This window comes from Lonchura striata, chromosome 4 (genome assembly GCF_046129695.1).
Source record: "Lonchura striata isolate bLonStr1 chromosome 4, bLonStr1.mat, whole genome shotgun sequence".
Taxonomy (NCBI): domain Eukaryota; kingdom Metazoa; phylum Chordata; class Aves; order Passeriformes; family Estrildidae; genus Lonchura; species Lonchura striata.
This window is the reverse complement of record NC_134606.1, coordinates 62289040-62310152: the sequence shown is the minus strand read 5'-3', so window position 1 is coordinate 62310152 and position 21113 is coordinate 62289040. Positions and strand designations below refer to the sequence as shown.

The 21113-nt window shown below is 38.5% G+C and overlaps 1 long non-coding RNA gene across 1 annotated transcript; it reads left to right on the top strand.

The window, feature by feature from the left end:
* The first annotated feature begins 327 nt into the window (after window positions 1-327).
* On the top strand, window positions 328-17425 carry LOC110480903 (uncharacterized). The gene is made up of 4 exons (XR_002467167.2): window positions 328-442; window positions 2913-3007; window positions 5230-5337; window positions 16928-17425. It is a non-coding gene; the product is annotated as an uncharacterized LOC110480903 (long non-coding RNA).
* Window positions 17426-21113: the final 3688 nt, after the last annotated feature.

The following is a 21113-nucleotide window of genomic DNA, read 5'->3' as shown; positions in this document are numbered from 1 at the left end:
CTTTAGGGCAAAAAACAACAACCATCTTTTCTCACTCACCTGATCCTACCTGGAAAATTGAGAGGGAAGTAGCATAAAGTGCCTGTAGCCATCCAGACCACCTGGCATTAGAAATCTCACTCTTGCTGCTGCTGCTGGACCTGCATGGATGTTGGAAACAGTGGAGAATTCTACAAAAGCACTCAGCATAGACAGGGTTTGTGACAGTGGAACTGCAAAGGTTCAAAAGCCCCTTGTGAGCAGAAGACAGATGATACAGAAGCCTGATCAGTCCTTGCAGGCTTTTGAAGCCAGGAAGGTGTTGGCAACATTGCTGTAAAACGGGTTATAAATCCTTATGACTTGGATCGTTAAAGAACTACAGCTCTCATTACTCTCTCTGCAGGGACTTCATGCTACAAAGAGGAAGAAAATCCTCTCTGCTTCCAGGAGAAAGTAGAAGGTGAAGAAGCACACTGCATTCACATGTTTTTTCTTTGGTTCTTGTTCCATTTTGCTGCCAGCTCCATTGAGTGGCACATGTTTTTGGTTTCCTCCATGATGTGTGCAATCCTCTGATCTTACCTCATCAGATCATGTCCCAACTGTGTCACCTCTTCAGCTACTACATTTTTCCTATGCATTCACCTGCCTCATCCAAATAATTTCCTTTCTTTTTTTTTTTCTTTTTCTGTTTTTATTTTGTTGGGCTTTTTTTCCCCACCATGGCTTTTGCCCGCTTGTCTTCTTGGGATTGACATTACCAATTGATTTCATATAATGCACATTGGACAGCCTAAATATAAATTCCTGTCTCTGGATGTAGAGTTTGGACATTAAAATCAATGCTTGGGAGGTGAAAGGCTTCATTGCCCATAAATAACTCTTAAAATGCTCATTTTGGCTCCTCAGAGTATCAACAATGGAGGATATCATTTGAAAGATGAAATGTGAAAATACACATGCTATGCTCACATGCTTAAGTTTCCTCAGCTGGAAGGAATTCTGGTGGAAATGGGAAATAACAATGAATTTGTGTTTTTGCACAAAATGGATAAGGTGATTTTTAATTTTTTGTTGTAATAATAAAGAAATATCTGTGATAATTTATCCCATTGTTGAATTATGAATAATAAATTAATAACCACATGCTGTGTAAACACCTCAGAGTTACACCAACAAACAGTGCAAATTTCCAGTTTGAAGTTTGGAAATGAGCAAGTCAAGCGTGGGACAGGTTAGTCCAGAGAGGGAGGATCTGCTTTCACTTCTGCTGCTGAGCTACTCTCAAATGTTGAGGCAGCTCATCTCACCTCTCTGTGTCTCACCCTCTCCTCTGTAAAACAGCAAGAATGATATATCTAAAGTGCTTTCAGATCAATGGATGAAAAGTTTATGTAGTAGGAAGGTATTATTAAGATCTTAATGATGCCATGGGAGAAAATGATCAATAATTATTTATATTTTCCTTTGCTGTTTAGGAGGTATTTTTCTACTGACTGTATTTTCTACAGTCAAGTGCATAACAGCTGCGTCTTGCAGAACATACAAGTCTTTTTGTATCTGTATTATATAAAGATGGAAAACAGGTTAAATTCTAGTATGTCATTTCTCTCAAAGCTGGAGGGCCGAAGTCAAAGAAAAATCTAATGATTTACTGCATGAACAAATGCTATGATTAGCTATGCATTACTATATTCTACAGGACTGTATAAGCATGCTTTACTCATCCTATATTTTAAGATTGAATATTTTTAGGAATTCAGATAAAAAAGATTGCTTTCAAAAATTGCCCCACATCAAGTAACCTATGTTTAAGGAATTGTGTATTTATTTTTAAAGTAACCTCATTACTACCAAACTACTTCTTCCTTTTGACAGTAAAGCAGAGTGCTTATCTTCCATATTTTCATAATGAAAGCTCCCAAGCACAGGATACTGTGGCAGATTTACAGCCTTCGAGCAGCAGAACTGACAGGCATTTTAATATGAAAGGAGATATGGTGTCTTTAATGTACAGTGATGTCACTTCTAACAAGGTAGAAGTGTGCATTTTGCACTGAAATCACTGTAAGAAGTGAAACCTGTCTGCTTCAGGAGTCACCTTTTAACCTAGGAAAATGTCACAAATAATAGAAAAAAGACAGGACTCTGCTTACTCAGGTGGAAGGGCACTCTGACGTTGGAGGAGCAAGGCTATTGTGGATGTGCATTATCTCCAGGAAGCTGAAGCTACAAATAGTCTAGCTCGAGCTAACCTTGAGAACAGAAAAGGAAAGGATAATGAAAATCCTCAAGGGAGTGTTAAACTGAAAGCCAGATTGCCTGTTGACCACCCTTTTTCCTTTTATCCAGCATTGATTGGACCTAATAACTTGAAAGTGATATTGACAGCAATATAGTCCACATATAACCTGGACACATGATTATTTCATTGAGAGAAAGGATAGGAACCCAGTACCAAAAACCTATTTCATTCTACATTAGACCAGAGAATTTACTACTTTGTCTAGGAAATATTTGCCAGTGATTTTAAAGGCTGATTTAAAATGTGCATTTCTTAAATGTACTCCCAGTTCCTGACTGAAAGCTTTTATCATGTCATTCTCAAGACGCACCATTCTTAAACATCATATACAAGAACATAAGATTAAAAGGCCATAAAATGGCAAGAAATCTCAAGGTCCAATAAGTACATTGTGCTAGCATTAGGCTGGTGACTTTGATTAAAGACAGGAAATTAAAATACGTTGTCACATATATAGAGACAGTATCTCCTGAAGACAGTTGCTTCCTCCAAACTAAAATTTCAGAAAATCAACTTTAGATATTATGTCCTTTGGTGTTTTGGCAGTTCGATCTTGAAGGGATTGCAATAAGGAGGAAAAGAGCAGCATAAGAAGTAATTATATTGTTTTCTATTATCTTTGCAGAAATCTTGATTTTAAATGAAACTGGTTTTCCAGAGCCTCTCAACCATCATGTTCTCCTAACCAGGGTGCTGGGGCACAGAAACAGCGACAGTCAGGTAAGGTAAAACAAGGAGGAAATCACAGCTTTGAACAGTTAGTACAGTGTTATCCCCAACATGATGCATTCACGTCAATACAGCTGTGTATCTCTGTGTCCTGCAAAATCAGAAATGATGATTGACCTCATGAGGATGCTTGTAATATCCCACTGCTAGCCCTTCTGTTCTTTTGAATTTAATTTTTATAGATTAGTATATTTTTAGGAGTGATGTGATTGGTTTTCATTTACTTTGAAACAATGGTCTCCCTTCCTCCCTCTTCAAAATGGAAGAGAAATTGCAAATTCAAGTTTACATATAGAAACAATCAAGTCACATTTCAGTAGAAAATGTCAGAAAAACTGACGGTAGCAGTGAATTGTTCTCCCCATTTTAAGCCTGTTATTCCAACAGCAAAGGTACCTTTTGAAGGTAAGTCGTGTGTATGCTTAGAGTTATGATAATATTTCAATTATATTATCCAGAAAGTAAAAATACTGGGAAATGAGATACAATGTGATACTGCTGTAGATCCATAGATCCCTATAAAAATAAATCTGGTGTCAGTAATGTAAGGTAATGGTTTGAAAGGCCCTGCAATAACTTTTAAAGGTCCTGTGTCTGGAGAGGAAAGCGGCTTGACAGACACAAGTCATGAACTGCTTTGCTTTCCATGCTGCCTTATATCTGTCAATATATTGGTTATGGAGCTGTGCTGAGGCCAGTCTCCAAAGGCAGACTGTCACATTTCTCAAAAGATAAAACATCCCTAAGGGTACAAAGAATCCAGGGACACAAGCTGATAGACAGGAGCAGTGCTGCGACTCTAACATTTTATGGCCGAGTTCAGCGAGTGAGCCCTTTACTGGATAATTGAATTGATGAAAGGCTTACAGTTGCCCCGATTAAGCTTATTCCTTCTCCATATGCAAGACTCAGGATAGTTTAAGCAGAAATTGAAGAAGAAATTCAGGAGAGAGGCATTCATAAGCCCTTTGAAAACTGGTCTCACATGAAAAGCTTTCCATTTGTTATGTTACATGTGCTGTTTGTCTGTAAAAAGAATCCTGTTGTCCAAGAAGTGCTATTTGCAGCAGACTTTTTTTTCTTCTAACTAAGGGTTTGTAAATATTTTTAGAACAGGTCTTGCTGCTTCATGACTCATTCCCCTTACGATCTTTGGTATTTTTCCCATTTGTGATCATGCAGCATCCCTGTGGCATATGGTCACCTGGGAAAGTATTATTAGGGAAGAAATTAAGGGATTTTAGCTATTTTTAACATTTCTTGGAAGACTGAAATGTGGAAGAAGAGCCACATCAAAGCAACATTTTTCAATCTTCTATTTTACATTAACCAGTCTCATTTGTTTGTGCTTTCCATGATGTATCCCTCTATTGTATCTTTATTCATAATTGAATTGAGAATGATTTGGCAATGTTCTTTGCCTCTACAACATGCTTATCCAGTGCCAAGTGCAAGGGACCATTAGGTGCTATGATAATACACTTTTTAAATAATTGCATATTGTACCAGGAGCTCATAATTTCCTGCTGATGAAAGAGAACAGCCAGGACATATTTAACCAAGTACTCAGGTAATGAGGACACACCTTCTAGTGTGATGAAAGGAAAAAGGAAGTATGATCTAATTCTTCAAGCCTAAACTTGGATTTAGCACTGTAAGTATTAGCAGCAGGATGCCATGGCAGTGTGAGGGTACAGTCAGAAGCAGGACTTATTTTTTACAGTTCAGCAGTAGATCATGTCCTGTGTGAAGTTATGAAAGCTATCATGAAATCTCTTAAATAATCTTAATAGAAATTAACTTCTACAAACACAACTTCTTATTTATGAACACTAGCCATGATGGCCTACTACAGAACACAGCTAACTGAGGTAATAATGTGGAGATATCACATTTGTGACAGGACCTCCAGACCCTGTCTTTTTACTCTGTCAGGTTTAAGGGCAATGACTGTAAATAAGCCAATTTCAATTGCTTTTTATACTGTATTCCCATTGTCCTTCTGAAGACATTAAGGGAAAGGGGCACTCAATTTATACCTGAGACTATAATTAATCAATAGGATCAACAGGCTGGCAACTACTTATTTTCAACAGAAACTCCATGGTTTGCTGGTACCAAAGCTTCATTTTTTTAACATTTCATTTCCAAATTTCATCTCTAGAGACAGCAAGCTACCAAAAGAATCCAGTGTTGACGTGTTTTCTTGGCAGTGCCTATGGTTTCATTTGCTCTTGGCCTGGACAGCCAGACAACATCCCTGCTGGACCAGGACAGTCAGATGTACCTAGACAATCTGCACTTATCAGTTTGAGTCTCATGTAAGTAACTTAATATGGCTTACAAGTTAAAGCACTTTGCTAGTGTGCTTACACTCCCTCCTATGTATATATATATATATATATATATATATATATATATATATATGTATGTATGTATGTATGTATGTATGTATATGTATGTATATGCTGAGTATTCTGATAAATTTTTTTAGGGAGAAACTATTTCATTCACAGTTTATTTATAATGTTTAGTGCAATATTTATATATGTTTAGTGCAATTATATATGTACAATACTCTCACAGGGTCATAAAATATTATACCATATGCTTAAATATTTTTTTTTTCTTTAAATTAAAGGCTGGGTTATAACTGCAATTTTTTTCTTCAGCCCAAACTTTTGGATTCCATCCACACATGTGGTAACATTTGCCATTCTGTTTAATTAACCAGATTGGTGAGAATGTTTGATTTTTAAAGAACCTTCTCTTTATGAAGAATTAAAGGTCATAGCTGGAAAACTGGCCAGCTGAGCTCAGTCATTTCTAAGTATTTTGTTAATTTTTCCTGGTTAATGGTCCTTTCAAATTCAGAGTGTGCAGTTTCTTTAGACTTGCATCAAACACTCCTCAGAAATAGCAGGTCACAGTGGGAAAAGATAATCTATTTCCTTCAAGCACTGCATCTCTATCTGTGAACTATTGGCATCACATGAAGATTGATTAAAGTTTTGCCGACACCTAATGCATGAGAAAAAAAATTTAAATTGCCCTCTTTGCCTATCAAAGGATATCCATCTCAAATTCTAGCTGCTTGTCTCTGAGGTGTGAAACAAACTGATTCTGTTTATCAATTAGGGTGCCCATATTTAGAGCAACATTCAGAGAGTGATGGTAATGAGGACCCACAATCCTGGCTCCAGGGGAATACTTCAGGATTAACCTCAGTGCTGGGTCAAGCACTGTCCCCTTTAATGAGGGATGTTAGGCCTTCCCAGGCAGCTGCATCTTGAGCTGAAATGTGACATAACCTCTTCTACCTTATCATGTCAGGTGACAAATTTAAACCACAGTGGGCTGAAAAAGGCTTGCTCAGCACTACAGATAATTTAATTCCTCAGTCATCTTTCCTCTTTATCTCCAGTTGACATGCTCCAGATTATAAAACAATGATAGAGACCATGTTCAGATAAACATAAACGTTATGAAGGTGTCCAGTGGGCTTTGTGCCCTTCCCTAGTTCACCTCTGTGAATGGCAGATTGGGGTGCTCCTGGCAAAGAGGGAAGAGATGAAGCTGGAGTGGTCTGTGCTGTGGGATCCACCTGTCTGTGTGACAGACTTCCTTCCAAACCTCAGCAGCCTTCCCCTGCCTCATGTGCAGCCCATGGGGCTTTGTGGGGGCTCTTGGTTGTGGATGGGGATGTATGAGTTTAACCTAGCCCTTTTCTGCATGGTGTGATTCTGCCAGTCTGCTTCCTTGGACTTTCTATTCTTAATATAATACACGTGTGTCCAGAAAATTACCTGGTTGGACTTATAATGAAAAGTTTCCTGGGAACCACCACCTTTTTTTCTGCTCCACAATGGGCTCATTCCTAAAACAGGCTTGAAATATACCCCATTTCTCTTTGGGTGTTGGAGGATAAAAGCAGTTTATTTCATTAGTCATCTGTCAAAGACCAAACAGCTCATAGATTTGAAAGTGCTGAATCCAAGTATTGTAATTTATGGTTGAGAGGCATCATCATTCAGTCAAATATGCTCTTTTCCCCAAGAATTTAATAAGAATTACCACTTTGATGTTGCTTTGTATACTGGATAAGCCACCTAAACATTTTGCGACTCCCCTTTTATGGAAATATAAATAATAGAAATAATGGGACATATATTGTAATTGTAAAGGGATTGGAGGCAGTTCCAGGACCTTTTTGCTACACTAACAATAGCAGTGATCTTCAAGACAGTTCAGCAGCGAGATACAGAAATTATCAGCAGTGCTTGCTGTGGTGTAACCCCAGCCAGAAAATCAGCCCACTTCCTGGTGTGATGGTGGAGAGAACTGGAAGGGTAAGAGTGACAAAATTCATGGGTTGAGATAAAAGCAGTTTAATAGGTAAAGCAAAAGCCACAGGTGCAAGCAAAGCCAAACATGGAATTCATTGACCACTTCCCAAGGACAGATAGGTGTTTGGCCATGTCCAGGAAATCCGGGGTCCATCATATGTAATGGGGACTTGGGAAGACCATCACTCTGAACATCCCCCTCTGATTCTTCCCTAATTTTATGTGCTGAGCATGTCTCCATGTGTTATGGGATATCTCTTGGGTCAGTTGGAATCACCTGTCTGGGCTGTGTCCCCTCCCAGCTCCTCGTGCACCCCCAGCCCCTCGCTGCTGGAATAGGAGGCAGACAAGGCCTTTGTTCCGTCAGCAGTAACAAAAACATCCCTGTTGTTTCCAGCACAAACCCAAAACATAGACCCATACTAGCTAACTATGGAAAAAATTAAGCTTCCCCAAGCCAACACCAGCACACCTACTTGGCCAGGAGCATGGAGAGAAGCATGTCTGTTGAACAGCTTCCAAGGCTACAGTGGCTTGGTGATGCCAGAGACTACCTGTAGCCACTTGGCCATCCAGGATCTGACTTCTGCTGCCTCCTAAAGGCCAACCAGATATAGTGACCTGACACTGAGGAAAGGAAAGCAAAACTCTCTCCTAAGAGCTAAGATCATTAGTGAGTGTCTGAAGGGGAATATTTGTTGTGACATTGAATTGTGCAGTCTTTTAATTGCATTAAAATAGGTGTAGACCGTTTGATATTTGCACTAGAGTAAGTTTTTATGAGGCCAGACTAATGAATGAGCCCCTCTGCACCCTCTGAAATCATTTGAGTCCCTCCCTTGTGTATAGATCGAAATTACAGCAGCAGCCACAGCGAGTGTGGCAATGCCTGGAGAGCAGGCCAGTGCAGACCCATCCATCAATGTCCTATTGATATACTAACAAAAATGGACCAGTAGTGTGTCAGCATTAAGTGTTGCCCTGGTTTTATATGTGTGCATTTTTCTAGAGCTAATGCAATTTCAATTATGTCCTCTATAATTAAGTATCATTAATAACCATGTGTTTTATTAAACTAAAAATGTCTGGGAGGTGTCAGTCATCTTTTTATATATAGTACAATGGAGAGGGCTGCAGTAGATCCATATGGAGCCCAAAAGCCAGCTGAGAAAACTGGAAAGAAGTTTCATTTAGTAGAAGGAGGTTCACAGAAAGAAAAATATGCTGATGCTGTAAACTCCTTTATTCTGACCCTCCCATTCCACTTAGGCATGTTAGAGACAGTTCTCTAGTGAAGTCACTACTGAAACTGAGGAGGATAAGCAATAAGTTTTCAGATATGATCTATTCCTGGTAGCTGATGATTGATTTTAGATGTTTGAATAAGTGCACCTACCTTTTTTCCTAGTGATAGAATCTTTTCTAGTGCATAAAGTGTTGGATTACATCACCACATTTCTAGAGTGCAGCGGCAGCAATAGCTGTATTCCAGGTGCCTTTCTTAATCATTCAGATCCAAGAAAAGAGCATGCCTTTGAGCTGCCTGAGGGACAGCAGGATTGGCATCAAGGATGGGCACACCTCCTGTCCAGGCTGTGGGCCTGAAGTCAGTGAGAAGCTGGTGGTTTATCAGTGGCCGGTGGGCACAGCCACCAATAAGGAAGGCAGCCCATGGCAGGAGAGGGCTGTGCCTCACACCACAGAGTGCCACTTGTTAGCAGCAGCATTGTGCCCTGAGTGGACAAGGCAGGGGCTAAGGAAAAAGATGGTTTCCTTTTTTAGGATCATAGAATGCGATTGTTCGTCAAAACTAGTGGGCTGTGCATTCAGTTATTTTATAGCAGCAGTGTCAAGTGTTCTGCGTGTTATGATTATGTTGTATAACGCTAGAAAAAGTACAGAGCTGGCAGCTAAATTTGTTTTGCTAGCTGTAACCTTTACTGTGATCCAAGAGGTGTTTTTCTTGCCCCATATCAGTACTTTATTCACCATAAAACTACTCCTTTGCTATGCAGAATTACACATAAGCACATTTTCTTTCTTCTGCATCTATACAATACTTTGTGGAGAGCAATGTCAGCAGCAATGTAGGTACAGGATTCAGGAGTGACAGATACCTCTTCTTACCTCTGCTGCTGAAATTCTGACAGGCCTGATCCAAATCCACTGGAAGTTTTTACAAAAGGCTTCCATTTGTCTCAGTGATCTTTGCAACAAGTCCCAAGAGACATTTGTCAACCTCTTAGAGAAGAATTTTCAAATAATGGGAGTCCCACTTCAGTCAGTCAGGGGCTAATCCTTAAATGCTGGTCTCCATATATTTTGGATCATATACACCTATTAGCAAAAAAATTCACCCCCACTCTATGAACAATCAATTATTTATTTATTAATTCTATACATGTGCTACTGTACTAACATATATATTATAAAACATGCACAAAATATAATTTTTTAAAAGGATGAGTTGAAAATTAGTTGACAATTAAATCTATTAAATTATTTTAAAAATATATATATCAATGAGGCACACATAAAGAATGTCTTCCTTCATCCCAGTGGTCTGTCTTATGTGTACCCCAGTTTGCAGTCCATCATCTTAAAAAGTCCATTCATTGGCAGCAGCAACATAACATCATCTACCATCCAGAAGTTATCTATATACATCTTGTATGTACACCTCTGTTTGGAAACCACTTATTTATGTCACTCACAAGTTTGAACACTTCATAATATTGTCTATGGGAAGACCCTTATGAGGCTCTCCATTTGTAAAATGAAAAAAGCCCCAGGGAATTTAAGAAGATTGCATACACTGCAGGGGTTTTTTGAGAAGGTAACTAATGGACTACCACTACTGTAAGTCTTACAGGCTGCTAAACTCTGTAGCATTTGGGTTTCCTGGACAAAAAGTATCCTGGGCAAACTATGAAGATTAGTAAATGAGCTTGATATTACCCTTTTACATCATAAGACTGATTTCATAGTTGTCATAATTTCAATTATGATGCCAGAACCATGCTTCTTCCACAAACCAAATGACTCAGCAGAGAATTGTAATAAAAAGCTGCTATCTGACAGATTATGGTTTAACTAGAGTTGAGCTGAATCTTTGGTTCAGTCATTAAAGCAGCTGTAATCAGCCCTGGTTTAAATTCAGCTTTGTCTAAAAATCTGCTTTTGTTTTGCTTTGATTTTTTTTCCCTAATGACCATTCATTATGGATGTGAACTTTCCTTCTCTGTCTGAATATGTGTAAATATTTTGAAGCTTCTGTTTGCTGATTCCCATTATGTTTGAACTCTGCTTATTGAGGCCAAGTTTCATCAGGTTGTTTCTCCTGTGCTCCTGACTCTTGAGCTGGTTCCACCGGAATGCTGTTGTCACAAAGAATTTTCATGCTGCTTGACCCTATTTTCACATACTCTTGCCTCTTTAATTTTCCTCCCCAGAGCATATTATTAATTATATTAGAATGAAATATGCTAATTTTTCAATAAGAAAACCCCAAATAAAATTTACACCATTATTAAGATAACTGAAAAGAAAATCACAATTATTTTATGGAATGCGCAATTTCTAGAGGTACAAAAATATTCAACATGCACAAAACCTGCTCACCTAAATGTCACTGAAATTTTGAAAACTTTTTCATAGTTATCTTTCCCTTCTCTGTTTTATGATCTTAGGACAGAGAACATGTCTATTTAATGTCTACATTAAAATGTAGCATGTCTACATTGAAATATTCAGTTGCTATTGGCCACTGTAAAATCAAATGATCATTAACTTCCTCAGATCTTGCCATTTTATTAAAATCATTTGCATCCCATCTTTTTTGGAAGGAAACATTGTTTTAGGTGAACATCGTAAGGCAATATTTAAAATTGGATTTCTTCCTTATTTTTAATATATACCATTTATTGCGTGAAAATTAAGTCATGTAGAGAAAAGAGATGCAGCTCCGGAGTGTCATCACCTTGTTAACAGTGCCATAACCAGCTTGCTCAAAAGGAAAAAAAAGGTTAAGATAGTATAGGACACCACAGGATATAAAGTCCCCAAACCACATGTGAAAAAGTCATTGAGATAACAGGAAAGATCTCAGAATGAAACCTTGGTGTAAGAAGCCCATTGCAATAAAGGGTTGGAAATACTGTCTCTTGCCATTTGGAATATGTTCACTGGAGAAGAGCTGGAGTCTGTCCCACCACCAGCTCAAACAGGAGTTCACCACTCCCTAGAGGGGAGTGCAGTTGAAATTAACTCAGTAATGCTTTGTCTTCTGCTGTCATAGGAACTCTGTCATCTTCCAAATCCATGTGGTGAGCAATCCATACAACAGCAGCTCATGGAAAGTGTGGCATATAACAGTTACTGGTTATTCATGGCTGGAACAGAGCTTACCTAGAAGCTCAGTTGAAAAATCATCCAAACAGAAGTAGGAAAGAAAACTTTGCTTGGGTAAAATTAATAAAACAAATTAACTCAGAGCTGTGCATTTTGGAAGAAGGCAATGAGAGGTCTCTGCAAATTCCAGAAGGCCAAGGAATCCTCATTTAGAATATCTTTTTTCCATGTAAGTATGTGTGTGTTTTTTTATATGTGAGATATATGTGTATATATGTGTATATATGTACAGATGTGTATGTGTTTATAATAAAAGGAGGGCATTTCCATATTAGGTAGTAACACCCAGTTAGTGCTGATTTATAGGTAACAAGAAGAAAGTGAGCAGGTGACTTGCTCCTAGCAATGTCATATTTGTCCCTTTGTCAGCCTGGACTATGTCAGCAGCAGTCTACTGTCACTTCCATCAGGGTCAGCAGATCTCAGATCTTATTGTTCATTACACAATTATTTAGAACCATTACCATGCAATATTCATTCTGATGTTAAAAGCATCCTATAACTTTAGTAATACATGTAACATTTACACATAAATAACCTTTGCATCTGAATCTAGGTCAGCTCATTGTCTCTGTCAGGGAAACAATCCCTAATACCTGTTTATGTCAGATTGAAGAAACTGATCTTAGCCACCTTGAACTGTTGCCTTTGAAGGTACAGATTGTCAAGTGCTCCTGACTGCAGCAATCTGACACAAAGGAAGTACCTCTGGCAAGTTGATTGTATTTATCCCTTGCAAGCAGTTGCCCAGCCTGTGGATTTCATCTCTTCCTCTGCAGGAGCATTTTGCAGCCAATAGATACCTGCAGGATGTACAGGCACAGAGCTGTTGAAGAGTCACCAGGTTCCTGAACCTGAAACCACACATATTTAAGTATGACAGTGACCTTACTGAAATGATTATAACTATTTGCATAACTTAAGGCAAGTATTTTCAGATTTGGGAGTGTGCTGGCTAGCGTCAAGTATAATACTAAAGAAAAAATAGATTAGTTTGATTTCACATTTTTTAAATGTTTAGTTGTGTAATGTGAAATGGTTTGGACAAAAATGCTTGAATTGACTTGCAATAATGCATGGAAGAGTTATGCAACATCAGTCAGAATGAGGAAAAATAAACCACATTGACAATTCTTTAGTAAAGAGAAAAATAGACATGCAAATAGGAGTTTATTCCAGTTCATCATAACCAGATGTGATCTATAGTGTACCATACTTTCCATTATTAAAAAAAAAAATTATGGGCTAGATAAAATTCTATTACTATACTTGTTTTCAGTACCAAAAATATGTCCTTGATTAGATAGCTTCAATCACAAACAGTAACGTATATTTTCCTGCCACCTGCAAATACAAACAGTGCTGTATTAGGACCGAATTGGAACAGGAATTAATATATTTGAACAGACAAATGCAAATACATTATGAAATAATAGATTTTTGAATTATTATTTTCTAGGGTTTTTTAAACCAAATAATCACAGCATTAAGAACATATAAAATTTCTTCATTAATTTAAATTTGATACTTTTCCCTATTTTTTTTTTTTTGCAGTGGCTTAATTTATTTCTTCTTAGTCAAACTGGTTTGAAGTGATCCTGACTTCCCCAGAAGCCTTCATAAATCCTGTTAAACAAGACACATATCTCTGTTGTTTGAAACTCAGCTAGGAGGAGGGCGTTAGTTCCGCCTGTGCAGTTTGAATTTGTGTCATCTACATTTCTGCCAATGCTCCAACAGAAGGGGGAAAAAAAGCCCCCAGGTTTCTGACATTTTACAAATTTCAACATTCCATTGCTATGTAGAGGACATTTGGATTAAGACAAGTATTTTTCATGCTGGACTTTCAGAGGAATGTGGAGAGCACCCTGAAGTATGAAGTATACAATGCAAATACTTTCATAGGGAATTACTGCTTCTGAAATTGGAAAGCTTTCTGTAAATTTGTTGACATTTGTTGGATTATTTCTGTGTCTGTCTGAGGTTGTCTGCACTTCAGAATTTTCCACTATTGCTAGTCTGCATGTGGCTCTAGCAGAGCCTCAACTGTAGACAAGCCATGTGTGTCCTTACCAACAGATAATAACTTTTTTCAGAGCAGATTTAGATGCCACAGCAATATGAATGACAGCATCTGCTGGTACATGAGAAGCTTGAGCAAAGCAGGCAGGCAGACTCTGAGAACCTCCCCCCAGGCACCGCTTTCCTTTGTGACAGTAGCCACTGGGAGAAACCTTCTCACATGGGAAGACAGGGTTAATGTGCTCTGAAACTGTATATGTGCTTCATATCAGTAGAAATACTTGCACAGAATTTAAGAATGTAAGGATTCCTGGTTAAGGGAGAGTGGGAGAGTCAGTGGAGTGTGGCCAGGCCTGTGGCTGTCCATGCTGCCCACCTGCAGCCTTCTGTCATCTCCTGCCCTACTTCTCTGGTGGACCAGAGCTTACACCACCAGAATGATGCTTAGGACAGCAAAAGCATGTGGGGTGGATGTTCATGGCTATCTGGGTTTCCTCTCTGGTTGTGAAGAACATACTTTGTTTGTATATCTGACCATGCAGGGTGTTTGCCACACTACCAAGTAGAGTGACACACGTAGGACAGCAGAGAACCCATCCAGGCTTCCCATGCAAAGAGCTGTTTATAAGCAGTGTTTTGTCACTTAGGAGCAGGATCTGACCTGTAGCTCTGTCTGGTGTTCTTATGTGCCTACTGTTTGTCTCCATGGTGCAGCTCCTTCTGGAAAGGAGCTTTACAGATGTACAGACTCCTAAAGCTCAGCCTGCTCTTCATACCTGGGTGAGTAGCAGCTTTGGCCATTGATAGTTGAAGATACAGCTAAAGAAGTGGCTTCAGCAGTATTTCTGGATAATGCCTTCAGCATGTCTTACGATATTGGATGTTTCCTCAGTCTCCAGTTCTTGAAGCTATGGGAGAATGTACAAATATCCATTTGCTTGCAGAGGTTCAGGTTACACAAGCTGTTGGGTTTGTAAGCTGTCTGAGAGGTCAAATCCAAGTCAAATGCTTGTGTGGCTTATCTTGTATTAAATATTGCAGTAGTCATCTTATCTATCTGAGAAAGGTGAAGGGTTCGGTGACCCCGAGACTTGAATCTATGGTGCCAGGGAGTCAGGGAATTTTTCAAACTTGCTGTATTATGCTTATCCTCTTACAGTCTGACTTTTTTTTTTTTAAAGGTGGTGTTAAAGACAGAAATACAATTTAAAAGGTACAGTTAAAAAAACCCCAACAATCTCTGATTGTATTCATTTGTAAGCCTTGCTTATGCTCTGATCCTACAAAGCACTGAACACCTCAGGTAAAAGGTGGGCTTCAGTGGGAATTCTTGTACTGTATGCTCAGAAATCGGAAGAGAGGGATCTTGAACAGAGTTCAGAAATGTCTTTGGAGCTCACTCATGACAACACTTGCAACCTTATCCACAAGGTCATTAGTTTTAAGGCCTTCTATAGCTCTCAGCTCCCATAGCTGAGAGTAACGTGAGAATATTTGCTATTGTTACACAGATAAACAAATGTCTAATCTTTGTGGCTGCAAAAAACGTAAAAACATTGAATCCATTTATCTCAACACCAGCAAACCAGACAGATGACTGAAATACCACAGGGTTGTGAAGTACATTAATTCTTAAAGGAAGCTCATGGTATTTTTTAATGTGTTTAGAGTTATCAATCCTGGTGTTTCCAGGCTTATTTCCTGCTACTCCATTGTGCTTCTTATTTTAAGTTTTGAACAACAAAATTCCTACATCTCTTTGCACATGGGAGCAAGCTAATCCTCTAAAAAATTCTAAGACCAAAATTGCTTGTGTTGATTTTTAGTGGGTGGCTTGATGGGCCACTACTGACCCTCTTAAAGATTATTCTAATGCTGTTGTGAAGGGCATTTCATTGACTGAAGAAGCCCTGCTATGCGCTACAATATTTTGATGCTTTTTCTATTTCTTCTGATACATTCAAAGTAATTTCACAAGTTGTTCCCACAAACAGTGGGATCAGCTTAATATAAGAAGCAGCACCTTCCCTGTGAGCCCTGAGCTACTGTCTCATCCAGGCTCTTAATATGCTTAAATGAGGAGCAGTATTTTTGTCCAAAGCTCTTGGCTGTTCTTTCTGGACAGAAACACTCTAATTCCTTAAAACTTTTTGGAGCAGCTCTTCTAAATAATACTGATACACACAAAAACCCTGCTTTTCTGTTTGCCTGCCTGAGTGTGTAATCTCATATCTGAACAGTGTAATTTATTATCAATATCTGAAGTGGATTCCTACAGCTTCCCCCCATATATTAATAGCTGTAGCTTTTATTTTCTAAAGAAGGATCTCCTGGGCCCTTCTTGTAGTATAATATATATATATATAATATAATTATATATATATATATAATATATATATTGCTGCTAGCCACATAGCTGGTTGATGATAGTGAGCTCACCTTTAAATGTCTGTCTCCATTCTCCCCTTTGGGCATTGTTCCAGTCACTTTTTGGCCTTTTTATTTTAAAGAAAAATCCTGTCCATATGGTCAAAGGAGGAAGTATACTTGCCCTCAGATTCGCTTAATGTGTGCTTGTTCTGTATATTTTGGAACTGGACTGCCATTGTGCAGGAGAGGAAAAAATAGCCATCTTCAATGAAAATCTAAATTAGTACCCTGCATGCATCAAACAAGAATAAAAGCCCATGCTGGAGGATACAGTAGATCTAAATATGCCTGCCCTGATTCACGTAGATGGCCAAACTCTTTTAAACAGAAACATAATTTGACCTATGAAGTAATTAATGCCATGATTATGGGGAGGGAAGACACGACAGTTCAGGCTGCAGCCCGGCTGCTTTCCATTAATAGAAAATTCTATTATTCCCTCCCCCCACACACATACTTATCTCAGTTTTAAAAATTATGTTGCTGCAAAATTGCGCTGAAGGCATAGCAGAATGTTTCAGCAATGTTTCAAAAAAGTTGATGTTTGAGTTTCCCAAGTTATCTTATTGTAATTTTGTTCCTCTACTATCTGAAAAGAGTAACTCACTTCTTTTTCAGCCTTGCCATAATAAATCCCTTTTACCAGATTTTTTGAGGAAGACAGATTGGCTTAATTAAAACATATTTTTTGGTTTTGTTCTAGGTAATTCTGAGACCAGTCTCCCACATACCGATACCAATGGGATTTTTCCTGCTGGATTAAGCAGAAAGAGGAATACCAGCTGAAATCTAGAAAGACCATGAGAGGAGGGTTTTTTCCACACAATTTGTAATTAATTATGGTACTCACTGCTACAGGATTTTATGAATCTCGCTTTTTTGTATATATTGAAAATATAATCAGACAACTTAATGAGAGTAAGATCTATCAGGGACTTTCAAATATTCACAGTAATTCTTAAAAAATACTTATAAAAGCTATCCCCATATCTTAGATCACTAGAAACTATGGGACTGTACTGAGGATGTGTCACTGCATGTTTGCCACTTCTTATTCACTTTCTTAGGCATTTGCTGTTGGCTTCTCCTGGAGGAATGGTACCTGGTGGCCTGGACCTTTGATTTGATCACTCTGAGTAGTCTGAGATATGTGAACAAAAAGCTTGACTTTGACTCAAAGGTTGTATTCTATGAACACTTTTGAAAATTATAAGCACAAGGAATGTGGTCATATTTTCAAATTCTGGGGTAAAATATATGGACACCTAAAATATATGAACACCTATGGATCTGAAACTTTTGCATTATTTGAGGGAATACTTTGTTAGAATAACAGCCTGAAGTGCTAGGAGCAGAGGAGAAGTATTATAGGTTAGGCCTACATCCTGCATAGAAGCTCATCTGTAAATGGTCTCTCTCTCTCCACTTGGGACAGCTATAAAATCAAGCTAATAATGTTTATACTTAGTTTTGGAAGGAGCTTTGAGAGCTAGAAATAAATGCTTACTCTGCAAATGCAAAGATTTATTTTTTTACATGGAGTGATTGCAACTGAGTAAAAATGGGAAGAGGATCAAAAACATTTGGAAGACTCAAGATCACAAATGACTGTCAGTGACACTAATTTTCCTAATGTTTTAGGTGCTTTTGTATGTCCTCTAGGGAGGCTAAGATGCATCCAAGAAAAAGCTCTGGCATTATGTGCCCTAACTTTTTATGCCCTGACGTGCAGTTCCAGACCTTACGTTAGGCACAGCATTTCTGGCTGTGCAAATACTGAACACATTTTGCCAACAGGAGAGCAATGGAGTTGTCTCAGAAGACTGAGCTTGAAGGCAAGAACCCTCTGCTAGGTGGAAATTAATTTTTCAGAGGAGCAAAGACCTTGCTGTTAGGCAGATTTTGGTGGCATTTAAAAATACATCTCATTGTAGGCAGCTACTTCTTCATTTTGGGGAGATTTATCCTTAAAACCTCAGATATAAAAGAGTTGAAATCTTTGCAAAACTCCATTTTATAATAAACCCTGTGTAATAAATACTGACTCTGGCTTTAAATTAAAATGGAATGATTTATTGCTAGATTTGACTATTCCCCTTGAAGATGTCCAAAGTTAAACCTGGGTATCTTCAAGGCCTGTTAGGACAAAGATGGCTGAGGAGAAAGCTAGCTGTGAGCCAGCAAAGCTGATCACAGCAAGGGAGAAATGTGATGATTACACCTGGGCCAGCCCCTGCTGCCCTGACTCCAGGCTCTTCTGTGGAAAGATGTGTAAGGACAGGGTGAGGATTTTGCAGAAGCTGAGACACTGAAACTCAGCAGCCAGGGATCACCCCCTGTGGAAGCATCTGGGAACAAGCAAGCTCATCTAGACACAAAATCAATCTTTAGTTAAAATCCATAATCTTTCCACAGGTTTTTAAGGCCAATACAGTAATGGGGTCCAAGAACTGGCTGTGAGAGTGCAGTGCTTTAATACAGAGGTCCACTTAAAGTTCCCTGGAAGCCTGGCACTGCCTCATGGAATGGTTAATCCATCTTCCCTCTCTGCCTCTGCTGTTCCTGCACATTTGAACTGTCATATCCTTTCTCCATTATGTAATAGCCTAGAGGTCACACATGTTCCTTTGCTTTGAATAATACATCTCTATGAAGCCTCAGTATCTCTATTTGAAAATTTATTTCTTTCATTTTAATATTTTATCAATTTTGTCCTAAATGGATGACCTTAACTGGTTGCAGTTCATTTCATTTCTTCTCTGCTTAAATATTTTAAAGGTTCCAAAGTACAAACATCATTCATGCAGTGTGTAACAAAAATGCTCAGCTTGAGCTTTGGATTATTTAATTGTAATTGTCAAGCTATTATTAAAATTGATTTTTTTTTCTTCTTTTCAATTTCTTCCCCCTCTCCTTCTCCCATTTCTAACATCATTTGTCACATCCTTTATGTTGGTATTTAGCTATACTTCAGTACTTATGGAAGAGCTATGCAATGCATTAGGACCAAGAGTCAAAATCACCCTGCAATGGGGACAGGCGTTGCATTGAGATAATACCTCAGTAACATAATTTGTGCAGTACCAGATACAGTATTTGGTGTCAGGTACAAGTTGAGATTTTTGCCCTATGTTTGGAGAAAAAAGAACCAGAGTTATAATTTATGAGTTGGGCATCTTGATGCTGCAGCCAATCTGGATTTCATTAAGCTGGAAAGAGGTTTATTTGAATGGTATATCATCACAACACATACATATGCACCAGGAAATAAAAGAAGTTACCAAATACCTGGCAGTCCTAGCTCTGAAATGAGTTGTACTGTTAGAGAGATGTCATTTTGGGCACATAAGGTTCTTTGTAAGAGTAGCAGTCTCTTTCTCAAACCTTTTTAGGTAATTAAATTCAATCTTCATAAATTTCAGTATTGCTTGGCTTCCTGTCCGGAGCAGGTTGATGTCACTACAGGCAGCTTCACACTGACAGTTGCTGAGTGCCTGGTCTCACTGACCCTTCTGATGTATAAAATGTTTTGGGTTATTTAGATGTGAAAGGCAGTAAAAGCTAGTAAGTACAAATTGATTTAATGATTGTTACTCTGCACTTATACTATGAGAAAGCAAAACTAAGATATCTGCACTTCACACTGTGGCATTTTGATTAAAAATAGGAATAACAACTCTGAAGGAATCTGACTCATGTCCTTGAATGGTTTCAAAATAACTATAGCTGTTCTGCATTTGCAAAATATAAAAATCAGTATGCAATCCCTTTTTATATTTAAGACATTTGATTATGTGGGACAGGTCTATATTTATGCTGAGTATTACCTTTCTCATTTTCTTCTCTCTTGCTTTTGTTCAGTACTAGTCTTGCCCAGCTGTAGCTGTTGGTGAGATATGGATTCATGTTTCATTTCTGACATCTCTGTGTCATATTATAGTGACATCACCTGTTCTGGTTTGGCTATACAGTATTCCACCAGGAAGACACATTAAAACCTTTGCCTTCCCACTAAGTCCCTAACTGCCATATTGAGGACAACATGAAAGAAATGGCACCACCTCTCTTGCACTGGCTGTAGGGTTTTGGTTTACCTGGAGTCATGTCACTGCAACAGATGCCACACAGGCCACCAAAAGCAGGAGTCTCTGTGCTTCCCTGTGAACAAATTGGGATATCTTGTTTCCAAGTGTGATTCTTGGGCTGTGCACAGAGGTGGAAATGAGTGGAACTGAGTGAATGTATAAGCATGTTGCCTCTTGTTTTTTCCTGGGATGGACATCTGGATCCTTGGGCATAAGCCAAAAAGTCCTGTCAGGTGTTTTTATGATAATCCTGTTTTCCTCTAAACAATAGAGTAGATGTGCTACAACCAGAGCTAATGCTTTGAATAGTTCTTTAAAGAACACTTGAAACACTTGCATATTTTTTCTGCCCTTACAAACAGCTCACTTGGTTTCTGAAAGAGCTCCTGAAGGTTACCAGCATTGCTTCTCTAACTACAGGATTTCCAAATTCAGGTGGTGTGGCAGGTGAGGTTATCTTGCCTCAACAGGGAGTGTTTTAGTATAATCCTTCAGAAAGTTTTTGCAAACACACCCTCCTCATCCTTAATTATATAATTAAAAAGTATAAGCATTGAAAATCCTTCTAAATGCATATTTAAATCCTAAAGGATCTCCTTAGAGTGGAGTATTACATGAGATAGAGAGCTTAGCAATGAGTTGTACTAGGGCCTGATACATTGCAACAATTATGAACATGTTTGCTTTATTAACTCAATATCAGTAATTGTGCTGTGAGCAGTGCACCTCATACTTAAATTTAAGCAGCTTTAATGTACTTGTAAACTGTATTTCTGCATAAGTCAGGCAAAACATGAGGGAAAG